General features: G+C 36.4%; 1 long non-coding RNA gene across 2 annotated transcripts in view; it reads right to left on the bottom strand.

Annotated features, from left to right (window-relative positions):
* Nucleotides 1-15976, bottom strand: part of LOC137229146 (uncharacterized) — a 156185-nt gene that overhangs the window by 14020 nt on the left and 126189 nt on the right. For both annotated transcript variants that reach the window (XR_010945568.1, XR_010945563.1), the window contains one exon: nucleotides 10362-10501. This is a non-coding gene — a long non-coding RNA (uncharacterized lncRNA). The remainder of the gene's footprint in view (nucleotides 1-10361; nucleotides 10502-15976) is intronic.

The raw sequence follows: 15976 nt of genomic DNA, 5'->3' as shown, positions 1-15976 counted from the left end.
TCTCTTTATTGGAAACTCATTGGGGAGAGTTTTTGTTCCACTGATCAACTGATTTTTTTTTTCTTCTCCTTTACATGCCTAGGGAAAATGTACATCATTCTTAGGATCAGAGTCAAGAATAAAATGAACCAATTTGACCTATGTTTAAGGGATGGGAAAGATTAGGAATGGTCCACGTTTGCAAATTCAGTTCAAATTAAATAAGGCTGTTTATAAACAGATAATGTGGATAGCTGTGAGAGAAACACATTTATCAGTTTACTTTGGCCCCATGAGATCCAAATGAACTCACATACCCATTGCGAGGTCATTCAAGTGCCAGGGATTATTTTGAGCCTGAAGATAAAAAAGCCTGAGGGGTGACGGTGATGCACTGGGGAATAGTAAAATTTTAGGTTTACATAAATATTATCAGATTATTTGGAAAGAAAAAAATTCTGTATTCAGGACTAAAGTTGATAACTATGTGTTTTTAAAGTCTCTGTCCAAGTTTTGAGCTCTTACAGGCAATTACAAATTGTGTTTCCCAGAGGAGGGATCAAGGTGGCAGAGAAGGAGATGTGGAGCTCACCTCGCCATACAAACACATCCAAAAAAAATCTATGTATGGGACAATTCTTAAGGAAAACTAATTGGAAACTGGCAGAAGAACTCCTATACCATAGCTGCAGGAAAGATCTTCACGTAACAAGGTAGGACAGAAAAAAGGCATAGGGTAGGGACCCCCACCCCTGAGAGGAATCTGAAAGGAAAAGTTCTGCATTGGTGGACCCTCACCTGGGGGAGTGAGCAGGTCGAGCCACAATCTGGGTGTCCCAGTCCTCGGGAACAGCACAGAGCAGACAAGCCCTGTTAGCTACTGGGAGAACTGCTGGGATAGACGGAAGGGCTGGAGAAGCCAGGCTCTACTCCAAAGAGTGTGCGTGTGCTGTCTCACCAACAATCATGACAGAGAGAGACTTGCACTGGCAGCTGTCACCTCACTGCACTCCCCAATCTGAATGGGGCAAACACCCACTCCTGCTCACTCCATACTATAGATTGGCATGAGATCTGGGCCAACCAGCCCTGGGAAAATACTTGGGATAGCTACACAGAGACAGACTGGGGTCTGGGGTGTGACCCAGTTAGGGTGGTGGTGGTCATTGTCAGTGCGTGCTTGGGCGAAGCTGCAGGAGCATGCCACAGTTAGTCTCCCAGCCCAGTGAGTGCTCCAGCTCTACCCACTCCACACTGCAGCTTAGCACTGGATCTGTGGTAGACAGGTCCTATGAGATGTCTGCCACAGAGGCAGCCCAGATCTCTGGCAGCAGCTCAGCCACCTCGATTCCTGTAGTCACAAAGCCCCAACCCCAGTCCTAGACTAGTGAATGCTCTGGCCCAGCCACTCCACAGCCTTGCACTAGATCTAGGACCAACACAACAGGGGAAGGGATGTGACCTTAGGCTGCATCCAGGTGGAGCTTCAGAGGCCTACACAAGCAGCACATCGATCCTCTGTGAATGCATGGGCTTCACTTGCTTTAGCAATCACCTCCTTTGGGTCAGGGCATGCACTCAGGGAATGGAGCCTGATTGAGCCTGAATATCAGGGTTTCTACTCTTAACTACAGGGGACCAGACCTTACCCCTGACAAGATGGCGACAGCCATGGACAGAGAGGAAGTCCCACCTTACACCCTGCAGACTTTAGACCCAACACCAACCACACCCCCAAGGGGAAAACAGCCAGCACCCTAAGGAAAGATGTGCCTCCTGTCCATATCAAAACCAACCCTCTCACCAAAGATATTACATATACAGAGTCTACACAGGGATGCTCCCACATAAAAACACCCTTCAAGCCCACAAAAAGTAACAGTTCCTCCTAAATTCATAGAGACACCGAAAGATAAAATGAAAATGCAGAAACTACTCCCAATAAAAAGAGCAAGAGAAATCCCCTGAAAGAAAAAATAATGAAACAGAGCTCACCAGTCTACCGGATCCTCAGTTCAAAAGGTGGTAATAAAAATGCTAACTGAATTAAGAAAGATTATTGATAGAAATGCAGATCATTGCAACAAGGAACTAGAAACTATAAAGATGAACCATCAGAAAGGGATAATTCAATTTCTGAGATAAAAAGCAATCTAGAAGCAATGGATAGCTGACTAAATGACACAGAAGAACAAGTAAGTGATCTGAAAGACAGAATAATGGAAATCACCCAGTCAGAACAGCAGACAGAAAGACAAATAAATGAAAGCAACATACGCTATCTATGGGATAATGTAAAATGTGGCAACCTACGCATAACAGGTGTTCCAGAAAGAGAAGAGAGAGATGGGTATCAAAAATATATCTGAAGAAATTATGGCTGAAACTTCCCAAATCTAAAGAAGGGAACAGATATCCTGGTACAGGAAGCGCAGGGGGTCCCAAACAAGATGAATCCAAACAGACCCATGCCAAGACATATCATAATTAATATGGCAAAAGTTAGAGATAAAGAGAAGATTCTAAAGGCAGCAAGTGACTGTCATTTACAAGGGACCCCCCCCCCATAAGGCTATTAGTTGATTTCTCTGCAGAAACTTTGCAGGCTAGAAGGGAGTGACACAATGTAGTCAAAGTCCTGAAAGGGAAAAAGTTGCAACCTAGGATATTCTATCCAGCAACATTATTATTTAGAATAGAAAGAGAGATAAAGTGTATGTCAAACAAGCAAAAACTAAAAGAATTCAGAATACTAAACCTACCCTAAAAGAAATATTGAAGGGTCTTCTCTAAATAGAAAAGAATCAAGAATTTATAGGAAAGGGAAATCCCAATATGAAAGTCAAATATATAATAAGGACTGAAGATTACTTAAATAAGCCAGTACATAGATTAAAAGACAAACAAAAATTGTAAAAGGGATTACAACTAAAATAAACAGTAAAAGTAAAAGCATGAAGATGTAAACTAGGACATCAAAAACACAAAATATGTGGGAGAGGAGTTAAAAAATACATCTTTTAGAATGTATTTGAATTTAAATGATTATCAGTTTAAAGCAACTAAATATAGTTATGTGTCAACATAATGAGCCTCATGGTAACCACAAATCAAAAAACTACAGTAGATTCACAAAAGCCAGAAAGAAAGGAACTCAAGTATACCATAAAAGAAAATCATCAAACCCAAACAGGAAAATCAAAAAGAAGAAATGAACCAAAAACCAAAAAAAAAAAAAAAGACTGGAAAACAAGGAATAAAATGGCAGTAAGTACATATCTATCAACAATTACTTTAAATGTCAATGCAAAAATTGTTCCAATTAAAAGACATAGAGTGGCTGACTGGATTAAAAAACAAGACTGTTCAATATGTAGCCTACAAGAGATTCACATCAGAGTGAAAGACACACAGCCTGAAAGTTAGAGGATGGAAAAGATAATTCATGCCAATGGAAACAACGAGAAAGTGGGGGTAACAATACTCATATCAGACAAAATAGACTTTAAAAAAGGCTATAAAGAAAGACAAGGAAGAGCATTATATACGATAAAAGGATCAATACAAGAAGATAATATTAAACTTGTTAACATATATGCACCCAATAGTGGAGCACCTAAATATATAAAGCAAATACTAAGGGACATGAAGGGAGAAATTGACAATAATATAATAAGAGTAGGAGACTGTACCAGCCCACTGATATCAATAGACAGATGACCCAGACAGAAAATCAATAAGGCAACTGAGGCCCTAAATGATACAATAGACTGGTTGGACTTAATTGATATTTGTAGGACACTACATCCAAAAAACCCAGAACACATATTCTTTTCAAGCACACATGGAACATTTTCCAGGATAAACCACATTCCAGGTCACAAAACGAGGCTCAACAAATTTAAGGGGATAGAAATTATTTCAAGTAACTGTTCTGATCACAACAGTATAAACATAGAAATCAACTACAGAAAGAAAAATGGGAAAAGAACAAACACATGGAGACTAAACAACATGCTAATAAAAAACCAGTGGGTCAAAGATGAAATCAAAGCAGAAATCAGAAAATACCTCAAGACAGAAGAAAATGAAAACACAACTTTACAAAATCTATGGGAGGCAGCAGAAGCAGTTCTAAGAGCGAAGTTCATAGTGATACAGGCCTCCATCAAAAAACGAGAAAAGTCTCAAATAAACAAGGTAACCTGCCACCTAAAAGAAATAGGAAAAGTACAAAAAAAGCCCATAGTCAGCAGGATGAAGGGAATAATAAAGATTGGAAAGGAAATAAGTAAAATAAAATAAAAATGACAAAAGAGCAATGAAAGCAAGAGCCAGTATTTTGAAAATATAAACAAAATTGATGAACTTTTAGCCAGGCTCACCAAGAAGAAAAGAGAGGATCCAAATAAACAAAATAAGAAATGACAGAGGAGCAATAACCAATACTACCAAAATACAAAAAAATCACAAGAGAATACTATGAACAGTTATATGCCAAATAAATTGGATAATCTAGAAGAAATGGACAAATTTCTAGAAACATACAGCCTGCTAAGAGTGATTCAAGAAGAAACAGATAATTTGAACACACCAATCACTAGAAGTGAAGTAGATCTGTAATAAACAAACAAGCAAAAAAATATCTCCCTGCAAACAAAAGTCCATGACTGGATGGCTTCACTAGGGAATCCTACCAAACATAAAAAGAAGAACTTACACTGATCATTCTCAAACTATTCCAAATAATTGAAGGATTACTCCAAAATTCATTTCACAAGACCACCATTACCCTGATACTAAATCAAAAAAAGGCACTACAAAGAAAGAAAATTACATGTCAATATCTCTGTTCAATATAGATGCAAAAATCTTCAACAACATATTAGCAAACAAAATCCACAATAGAAAAAAAATAATCATACACCAATTTGGATTCATTCCAGGGTCACAAGGATGGTTCAATATGTGCAAATCAATGTGATACACCACATTAACAAGAGGAAAGATAAAAACCATGTGATCATCTCAACAGACTCAGAAAAAGCATTTGACAAAATTCAACAGCCATTCAAGATAAAAACTCCCATCAAACTGGGAATAGAGGGAACATATCTCAACATAATAAAGGCCACTTACAACAAAACCACAACCAACATAATACTTCAATGGTGGTAAGCTGAAAGCCTTCCCTTAAATTCGGGAACAAGACAAGGATGCCCACTCTTATCACTTCTATTCAACACAGTATTGGAAGTCCTAGCCACAGTAATTAGACAAGAAAAAGAAATAAAAGGTACCCAAATTGGAAGGGAAGAGGTAAAACTGTACTATTTTCAGATGACATGATACTCTATATAGAGAACATCAAAGTCTCCACACAGAAAAATATTAGGACTAATACATGAATTCAGCAAGGTAGGAGCATACAATGTTAATATACAGAAATTTGTGGCATTTCTATACACTAACAACAAAGTAGCAGAAAGGGAAATTAAGGAAACAATCCCATTTATCATCACATCAAAAAAAAACAAAACCTGGGAATAAACCTACCTAAGGAATCAAAAGACCTGTACTCCAAAAACGATAAGACACTGATGAAAAAGTAAAGATGACACAAACAAATGGAAAAGTATACCATCTCTTGGATTGCAAGAATCAGTACTGTGAAAATGACTACACTACCCAAGGCAATCTACAGATTCAATGCAATCCCTATCAAATTACTAATGGCATTTTTCACAGAACTACAAGAAATAATTTTAAAATTTGTATGGACACATAAAAGAACCCAACTAGCCAAAACGATCTTGGGAAAGAAGAACAGGGCTGGAGGAATCACGGTCCCTGACTTCAAACTATAATATAACACTATAGTAATCAAAACAATATGGTACTGGCACAAAACAGACATATAAATCAATGGGACAGGACAGAGTCCAGAAATAAACCCATACGCTTAGGGTCAATTACTCTATGACAAAGGAGGCAAGAATATACAATGGAGAGAAAACAGCCTTTTCAATAAGTGGAGCTGGGGAAACTGGACAGCTACCTGTAAAAGAATGAAATTAAAACGTTCTCTAACACCGTGTACAAAATTAAACTCAAAATGGATTAAAGACCTAAATATAAGACTGGATATTATAAAACTCCTAGTGGAAAACATAGGCAGAACACTCTTTGACTTAAATTGTAGCAATATTTTTTTGAATCCATCTCTTAGAGTAAGGGAGATAAAAGCAAAAATAAATACATGGGACCTAATTAAACTTAAAAGCTTTTGCAGAGCAAAGGAAACCATTGACAAAAGAAAAGACAACCTAATGACTGGGAGAAAATATTTGCAAATGATATGACTAATAGGGGTTAATATCCAACTTTTATAAACAGCTCGTACAACTCAACATCAAAAAACAACTGATTAAACAATGGGCAGAAGAACTGAATAGACACTTTTTCAAAGAGGAAATGCAGATGGCCAAAAGGCACATGAAAAGATGCTCAAAATCACTAATTGTCAGGGAAAGGCAAATAAAAACCACAATGAGGGCTTCCCTGGTGGCGCAGTGGTTGAGAGTCCACCTGCCGATGCAGGGGACACGGGTTCATGCCCTGGTCCGGGAAGATCCCACATGCCGCGGAGCGGCTGGGCCCGTGAGCCATGGCCGCTGAGCCTGCACGTCCAGAGCCTGTGCTCCACAACAGGAGAGGCCACAACAGTGAGAGGCCCACATACCGCAAAAAAAAAAAAAAAAAAAAAAACCACAATGAGCTATCACCTCACACCTGTCAGAATGACTATCATCAAAAAGTCTACAAATAACAAATTGTTGGTGAGGATGTAGAGAAAAAGGAACTCTTGTACACTGTTGGTAGGAATGTAAATTGATTCCACCACTGTGGAAAGCAGTATGGAGGTTTCTCAAAAAACTAAAAGCAGAACTACCATATGATCCAGCAATTCCACTCCTGGGCCTATATCCACAAAAACCAAAACACTAATTCAAAAAGATACACACACCCCAATGTTCATAGCAGCATTATTTACAATTGCCAATATATGGAAGCAACCTATGTGTCCATCAACAAATGAATGGATAAAGAAGATATGGTGTATATGTACAATAGAATATTACTCAACCATAAAAAAAATGAAAAGTTGCCATTTGTAGCAACATGGATGGACTTGGAGGCATTATGCTAAGTGAAATTAGTCAGACACAGAAAAACAAATGCTATATGATATCACTTACATGTGGAATCTAAAAAATACAACAAACTAGTGATTGTAACAAAAAAGAAGCATACTCACAAATACAGAGAACAAACTAGTGGTTACCAACAGGGAGAGGGTGGGAAGGAGGAATATAGGGGTGGCAGAATGGGACATACAAACTATTGGGTGTAAGAAAGGCTACAAACATGTATTGTACAACATAGGGAATATAGCCAATATTTTGTAATAACTGTAAGTGGATTATAACCTTTAAAATTGTACAAATTATATATATATATATATATATATATATATATATATATATATATATATATATATATATATATATATATATAGAAACACAAAAGACCCAGAATTGTACAACCAACCCTGAGGAAAAAACAAAACTGGAGTTATAACCCTTTCAGACTTCACACTATACTACAAAGCTACAGTAACCAAAACAGGGTGATGTTGGCACAAAAACAGATATATAAATCAATGAAACCAGATAGAAAGCCCAGAAAGAAATCCACACACTTATGGTCACTTAATCTACGACAAAGGAGGCAAGCATATACGTTGGAGAAGAGACAGTTTCTTCAAAAAGTGGTGCTGGGAACACTGGACAGCTACATGTAAATGAAATGAGAACATTCTCTAACACCATACAAAAAAACTCAAAATTTATTAAAGATCTAAACATAAGGCTGGATACTATAAAACTTTTAGAGGAAAATATAGGCAGAACACTCTCTGACATAAATGACAGCAAGATCTTTTTGGATCCACTGCCTAAAGTAATGAAAATAAAAACAAGCAAAAAAAAGGAAATTAATTAAACTTAAAAGCTTCTGTACAGCAAAGGAAACCATAAAACAAAATGAAAAGACAACCCACAGAATAGGAGAAAATATTGGCAAATGAAGCAACTGACATGGGATTAATCTCCAAAATATATAAACAGCTCATGCAGCTCAATAGCAAAAAAACAAACAACCCAATCGAAAAATAGGCAGAAGATCTAAATAGACATTTCTCCAGAGAAGACATACAGATGGCCAAGAGGCACATGAAAAGATGCTGAACATCACTAATTATTAGAGAAATGCAAATCAGAAATACAGTCAGAATGGCCATCACTGAAAAGTCTACAAAAAATAAATGCTGGAGAAGGTGTGGAGAAAAGGAACACTCCTACATTGTTTCTGGGAATGTAAATTGGTACAGCCACTATGGAGAAGAATATGAAGGTTCTTTAAAAAACTAAAAATAGAGCTACCATAAGATCCTGCAATCCCACTCTTGGGCATATATCTGGAAAAAAACCCTAATTTGAAAAGATACATGCACCTCAGTGTTCATTGCAACACTATTTATAATAACCAGGACATGGGAGCAACCTAAGTGTCCATTGACAGATGAACGGATACAGAAGATGTGGTATATAGGTATGTGTGCATACACACACACACACAAATAGAATATTACTCCGCCATAAAAAATAATGAAATAATGTCATTTGCAGAAACATGGATGGACCTAGTGAGATCCTAGTAAGTGAATCAAGCCAGATAGAGAAACACAAATATCTTAAAATATCGCTTATATGTGGAATCTAAAAAAAAAAAAAAAAAAGATACAAATGAACTTATTTACAAAGCAGAAATAAATCCACAGACATAGAAAACAAACTTATGGTTACCAAAGGGGAAAGATGGGGGAAGGATAAAATAGGAGGTTAGGATTGACATGTACACACTACTATATGTAAAATAAATAACCAACAAGGACCTACTGTATAGCACAGGGAACTATACTCAATATTTTATAATAACCTATAAGGGAAAAGAATCTGGAAAAGAATAGATATATATGTATATGTATAAGTAAATCACTTTGCTGTACACCTGAAACTGACACAACATTGTAAATCAACTCTACTTCAATAAAAACAAGCAAGAATTAACATATATACGGCTTATACAACTCAACAGCAACAAACCAAACAACCCAATTTAAAAATACACAGAAGACCTTAATAGACATTTCTTCAAATAAGACATACAGATGGCCAACAGACAACGAAAAGATGCTCAACATTGTTAATCAGAGAAATGCAAATTAATACCTCAATGAGATATAACCTCATACCTGTCAGAATGGCAATCATCAAAAAGTCTACAAAGTCTGCAAATAACAAATGTTGGCAAGTATGTGGAAAAAAGGAAACTCTTGTACACTGTTGGAATGTAAATTGGTTCCACTGCTGTGAAAAACAGTATGGAGGTTCCTCAAAAAACTAAAATAGAACTACCCTAGAACTGAGCAGTTCTACTCCTGAGTATATATCAAAAAAAAGAACAAAAAAACCCCCAAATCCCCACTAATTCAAAAAGATAATGCACTCCAATGTTCATAGCAGTATTATTTACAATTGCCAAGATATGGGTGCAACCTGAGTGTCCAGCAACAGATGAATGGATAAAGAATATGTGGTATGTATATACAATAGAATATTATTCAGCCATAAAAGAATGAAATTTTGGCATTTGCAACAACATGGATGGACTTGGACTGTATTATGCTAAGTGAAATAAGCCAGAGAGAGAAACACAATGTTATACAACATCACTTATACATGGAATCTAAAAACTAAAACTAGTGAATATAACAAAAAAGAGACTCATATATAGAGAACAAACCAGTGGCTACTGGTGGGGAGAGGGAAAGGGGGTGGGGCAAGATAGGGTAGGGGATTTAGAGGTACTACTATGTATAAAATAAGTTACAAGGATATATGGTACAACACAGGGAGTATAGCCAATATTTTATAATAATTATCAATGGAGTATAACCTTTAAAATTGTGAATCACTATTACATAAACCTGAACTTTATAAAACATTGTAAATCAACCATACCTCAATAAAAGAAAAAAAAATCTCAGTTTAAAATTTGGGGCCTTTTCTACTTGAAGGGTTCTGAACTCCAGCTTTTATACTGTCAGCACCAAAGACTACTAAAATGTCTGTTTAGCATTTTAGCCTCTTGCTAACAGCTTTTTGCTTTGAGTTTTGGTTTCTTAACTTACACACATATAGCTTAGAAGACATAAAAATGCACCAAAACAAAAACTGCATGCAGAAAGTCAGACTCACTTTTCTTTGGTTCCCTTTTCTCTGGGAACTTAACTCCTCAAGTCCTGGATGTATTGTTTCTCTGGCTCAGTGAGATTACCACAGCTCTAGGCCACCTTCTTCCATATTATCATGCCCCATGATTTGAATTGGTAAATGCCCTGGGAGAAAAAACAGGGTAAATTATGAGACTCTCTTAATGCATGCAGCTACTCTCTGAGACCTTGGCCCTTCAAGTTCTGGCTGCAGCAATCCTAATCCTGGGCATATATCCCCAAAATATGAAAACTCTAATTCAAAAAGGTACATGTACCTGAATGTTTATAGCAGCACTATTTACAATAGTCAAGACATGGAAGCAACCCAAGTGCCCATCAACAGACAATTGGCTTAAGAAGATGTGGTATACGTATACAATGGAATATTACTCAAACATAAAAAATGAAATATTGCCATTTGCAGAAACATGGATGGACCTAGTGAATATTATGCTTAGGGAAATAAGTCAGACAGAGGAAGATGAATACTATATGACATCACTTATATGTGTAATCTAAGAAATATTACAAATGAATGTATATACAAAAGAGAAACAGACTCCCAGACATAGAAAACAAACTTGTGGTTACCAAAGGGGAGAGAGAGGGGCAGAGGGACAAATTAGGAGTATGAAATTAACAGATACAAACTACTATATATATATAATATATAAGCAATGAGGATTTATGGTATAGCACAAGGAATTACACCCAATATTTTGTAATAACCTGTAATGGAATATAATCTGAAAAAAAAAAGAAATGAATATTCTATGCACCTGAAACTAACACAATATGGTAAATCAATATCTTTACTTCAATAAAAAAATGAAAAAAATGGAAAAAAGAACAAACTGTGTTTCCCATTTTAGATCTTCTGTCTCTCTCATCTGCCCTCAGGTATATATATCTATGATCAAAAGAAAGAAAAAGAGTGGTGAAGAAAGCAAGAGGGATAAAGAGAGAAAGAAAGGAATAGAGGAAGAATCAAGGAAGTGAGATAAGAGTTTCCAGATATATATCTCTTAAGGTGATACGGCTCCCTGCAAAATCAATTTAATTCCTCAAAGGAAAAACGATTAGACTGTATTTGAAAAGCAGATAACAAAACCTCCTCCATAGTCAATGTGAGATCAAGAAAATTTCATTAGTGACCTCTAGTAGTTTTCTGGTAGCATCTTTAGGATTTTCTATGTATAGTATCATGTCATCTGCAAAGTGACTGTTTTACTTCTTCTTTTCCAATTTGGATTCTTTTATTTCCTTTTCTTCTCTGATAGCTGTGGTTAGGACTTGCAAAACTATGTTGAATAAAAGTAGCGAGAGTGGACATCCTTGTACTGTTCCTGATCTTAGAGAAAATGATTTCAGGTTTTAACTGTTGAGAATGATACTAGCTGGGGGTTTGTCATATATGGGCTTTATTATGTTGAGGTAGTTTCCCTCTATGCCCACTATCTGGAGAGTTTTTATCATAAATGGGTATTAAATTTTGTCAAAAGCTTTTCTAGCATCTATTGAGATGATCATATGGTTTTTATTCTTCAGTTTGTTAACGTGGTGTATCACACTGACTGATTTGTGGATAGTGAATAATTCTTGCATCCTTGGTATAAATCCCACTTGATCATCGTGTATAATCCTTTTAATGTATTGGTGGATACAGTTTGCTAGTATTTTGTTGAGGACTTTTCTGTCTATGCTCATCAGGGATATTGGCCTGTAATTTTCTTTCTTTGTGGTATCTTTGTGTGGTTTTGGTGTCAGGGTGATGGTGGCCTCATAGAATGAGTTTGAGAGTTTTCCTTCCTCTGCAATTTTTTGGAAGAGTTTCAGAAGGATAGGTGTTAACTCTTCTCTAAATGTTTGATGAGGTTCGCCTGTGAAGCCATCTGGTCCTGGACTTTTGTTTGTTGGAAGTTCTTTAATCACAGTTTCAATTTCAGTACTTGTGATAGGTCTGTTCATATTTTCTATTTCTTCCTGGTTTAGTCTTGGAGGATTGTACCTTTCTAAGAATTTCTCCATTCCATGTTGTCCATTTTATTGGCATATAGTTGCTTGTAGTAGTCTCTTATGGTCCTTTGTATTTCTGTGGTATCCATTGTAATTCTTCTTTTTCATTTCTACTTTTATTGATTTGAGCCCTCTCCCTTTTTTTCTTGATGAGTCTGGCTAAAAGTTTGTCAATTTTGTGTATCTTTTCAAAGAACCAGCTTCTAGTTTCATTGAGCTTTCTACTGTTTTCTTCATCTCTATTTCATTTATTTCTGCTCTGATCTTCATGATTTTTTTTCCTCCTACTAATTTTGGGTTTTGTTTGTTCTTCTTTCTCTAGGTTGCTTTAGGTGTAAGGTTAGGTTTTTTATTTGAGCTTTTTCTTGTTTCCTGAGGTAAGCTTGTAGTGCTATAAACTTCCCTCTTAGAACTGCTTTTGCCATGTCCATAGGTTTTGGATTGTCATGTTTTCATTGTAATTTGTTTCTAGGTATTATTTCTTCAGTGATCCATTAGTTGTTTAGTAGCATACTGTTTAGTCTCCACGTGTTTGTGTTTTTTTTACAGTTTTTTTCTTGTAGTTGATTTCTAATCTCATAGTGCTGTGGTCAGAAAATATGCTTGATATGACTTCAATTTTCATAAATTTACCTAGGTGTGCTTTATGACTCAGCACGTGATCTATCCTTGAGAATGTTCCATGTGTACTTGAGAAGAACGTGTATTCTGCTGCTTTTGGATGGAATGTCCTATAAGTATCAATTAAGTCCATCTGGTCTAATGTTTCATTTCAGGCCTGTTTTTCCTTATTGATTTTCTGTCTGGATGATCTGTCCATTGATGTAAGCGTGGTGTTAAAGTCCCCCACTATTATTGTCAATTTTCTTCTCCGTTTATGGCTCTTAGCATTTGCCTTATATATTGAGGTGCTCCTATGTTGGGTGCATGTATATTTACAATTGTTATATCTTCTTCTTGGATTGATTCCTTGATCATTATGTAGTGTCCTTCTTTGTCTCTTGTAACAGTCTTTATTTTAAAGTCTATCAATGAATTCAGTAAAGTTGCACGATAAAACATTAAGACACAGAAATCTCTTGCATTCCTACACACTAAAAACAAAAGATAAGAAAAGAGAAATTAAGGAAACAATACCATTTGCCATCACATCCAAAAGAATAAAATACCTAGGAATAAACCTATCTAAGGAGACAAAAGACCTGTACTCTGGTACAGGTAAGACACTAATGAAAGAAATCGAAGGTGACACTAATGGAAAGATATACCATGTTCTTTGATTTGGAAGAATCAATATTGTCAAAACAACTATAATACCCAAGGCAATCTACCATTTCAATGCAATCCCTATCAAATTACCAATGACATTTTTCACAGAAGTAGAACAAAAAATTTTTAAAGTTGTATGGAAACACAAAAGACTCCAAATAGCCAAAGCAATCCTGAGAAAGAAAAATGGAGCTGGAGGAATCAGGCTCTCAGACATCACACAATATGAGAAACCTACAGTAATCAAAACAGTATGGTACTGGCACAAAAAATAAATATAGATCAATGGATAGAAAGCTCAGAAATAAACCCATACACCTATGGTCAATTAATCTATGACAAAGGAGGCAAGAATATACAATGGAGAAAAGACAGTCTCTTCAATAAGTTGTGCAGGTAAAGCTGGACAGCTACATGTAAAAGAATGAAATTAGAACATTCTCTATCACCATACACAAAAATAAAATGGATTGAAGACCTAAATGCAAGACTGGATACTATAAAACTCACAGAAGCAAACATAGGGAGAACACTCTCTGACATAAATGACAGCAAGATATTTTTTAACCCACCTCCTAGAGTAATGAAAACAAAAATTAAAAAATGGGACCTAATTAAACTTGAAAGCTTTTGCACAGCAAAGGAAACCATAAACAAGATGAAAAGACAACCCACAGAATGGGAGAAAATAGTTGCAAATGATGCAACTGACAAGGGAGTAATCTCCAAAATATATAAATAGCTTATACAGCTCCATATCAAAAAAACAAACAACCCAATCAAAAAAATGGGCAGAAGATCTAAATAGACATTTCTCCAGAGAAGACATACAGACGGCCAAAAGGCACATGAAAAGATGCTGAACATCACTAATCATTAGAGAAATGCAAATCAGAGATACAATGAGGTATCACCTCACTCCAGTCAGAATCGCCATCACTGAAAAATCTACAAAAAATAAATGCTGGAGAAGGTGTGGAGAAAAAGGAGCACTCCTACATTGTTTCTGGGAATGTAAATTGGTACAGCCACTATGGAGAAGAGTATGGAGGTTCTTTAAAAAACTAAAAATAGAGCTACCATATGATCCTGCAATCCCACTCCTGGGAATATATCTGGAGAACAAACAACCATAATTTGAAAAGGTACATGCACCCCAGTGTTCACTGGAGCACTATTTATAATAGCCAAGACATGGAAGCAACCTAAGTGTCAGTCGACAGATGAATGGATAAAAAAGATGTGAGATATATATATATATATATATATATATATATATATATATATATATATATATACACACACACATACATACACACAATGGAATATGACTCAGCCATAAAAAAGAATTGAATAATGCCATCTGCAGCAAGATGAATGGACCTGGAGATTATATACTAGGTGAAATAAGACAGAGAAAGACAAATATCATATATCATTTACATGTGGAATCTAAAAAACGATACAAATGAACTTATTTACAGAACAGAAACAGACTCACAAACTTCGAAAACAAACTTATGGTCACCAAAGGGGAGAGGTGGGCTTGGGAGGGATAAATCCGAAGTTTCGGATTAACATACACACACTATTATATATAAAACAGATAATCAATAAGGACATACTGTATAGCACAGGGAACTCTACTCAATATTCTGTAATAACCTATATGGAAAAAGAATCTGAAAAAGAATGGATATTTGTATAACTAAATCACTTTGCTGTATACCAGAAATTAACACAACATTGGTAATCAATGATACAAAATAAAAATTAGATTAAAAAAATTCATTGGAAATGGGGGCCACAAGCTCTGGCTTCTTGTGGCAGTGATGCTGCTGATTTGTGTGGGGCGGGGCATGCCACCCAACTTCCCCAGACCTTAGTGTCCATCCATCAACGGAGAAATTGGTCCACATGGTCTCAAAGATCGTTTCTTATTCACCCATTCTCTGAGCTATTTTTGCCAGTATTGCCTGCTATGCATTTGCAATTGTTTCTGATTGGAAGGAGGGAGGGAGGGAGAGAGGGAGGGAGAAAGAGAGAGGAGGAAGAGAGAGAGAATGAGAGAGAGAGAGAGAGAGAGAGGGAGACAGAGGGAGGGAGGGAGGGAGATCAGATCGGATGCTCTCTTGAGGGCAGGACTTGGCTTTTCTGCCAGCTTCTATTTCTCTAGAACAGTCCCTTGTGTCCTGCTATCTCCAGGTCTTTCTCAGCCTCACCACACAGGTGCTAAACCCTATAGAAGTTCTTTTGTCTGGGTGAGTTGAACCAGTTTCTTACTAGTGATTCATTAAGATCTTGTATCTTCTT

Source organism: Pseudorca crassidens, chromosome 1 (genome assembly GCF_039906515.1).
Source record: "Pseudorca crassidens isolate mPseCra1 chromosome 1, mPseCra1.hap1, whole genome shotgun sequence".
Lineage (NCBI taxonomy): Eukaryota > Metazoa > Chordata > Mammalia > Artiodactyla > Delphinidae > Pseudorca > Pseudorca crassidens.
The sequence above is the reverse complement of the archived record's forward strand: the minus strand, read 5'-3'. Positions and strand labels throughout refer to the sequence as shown.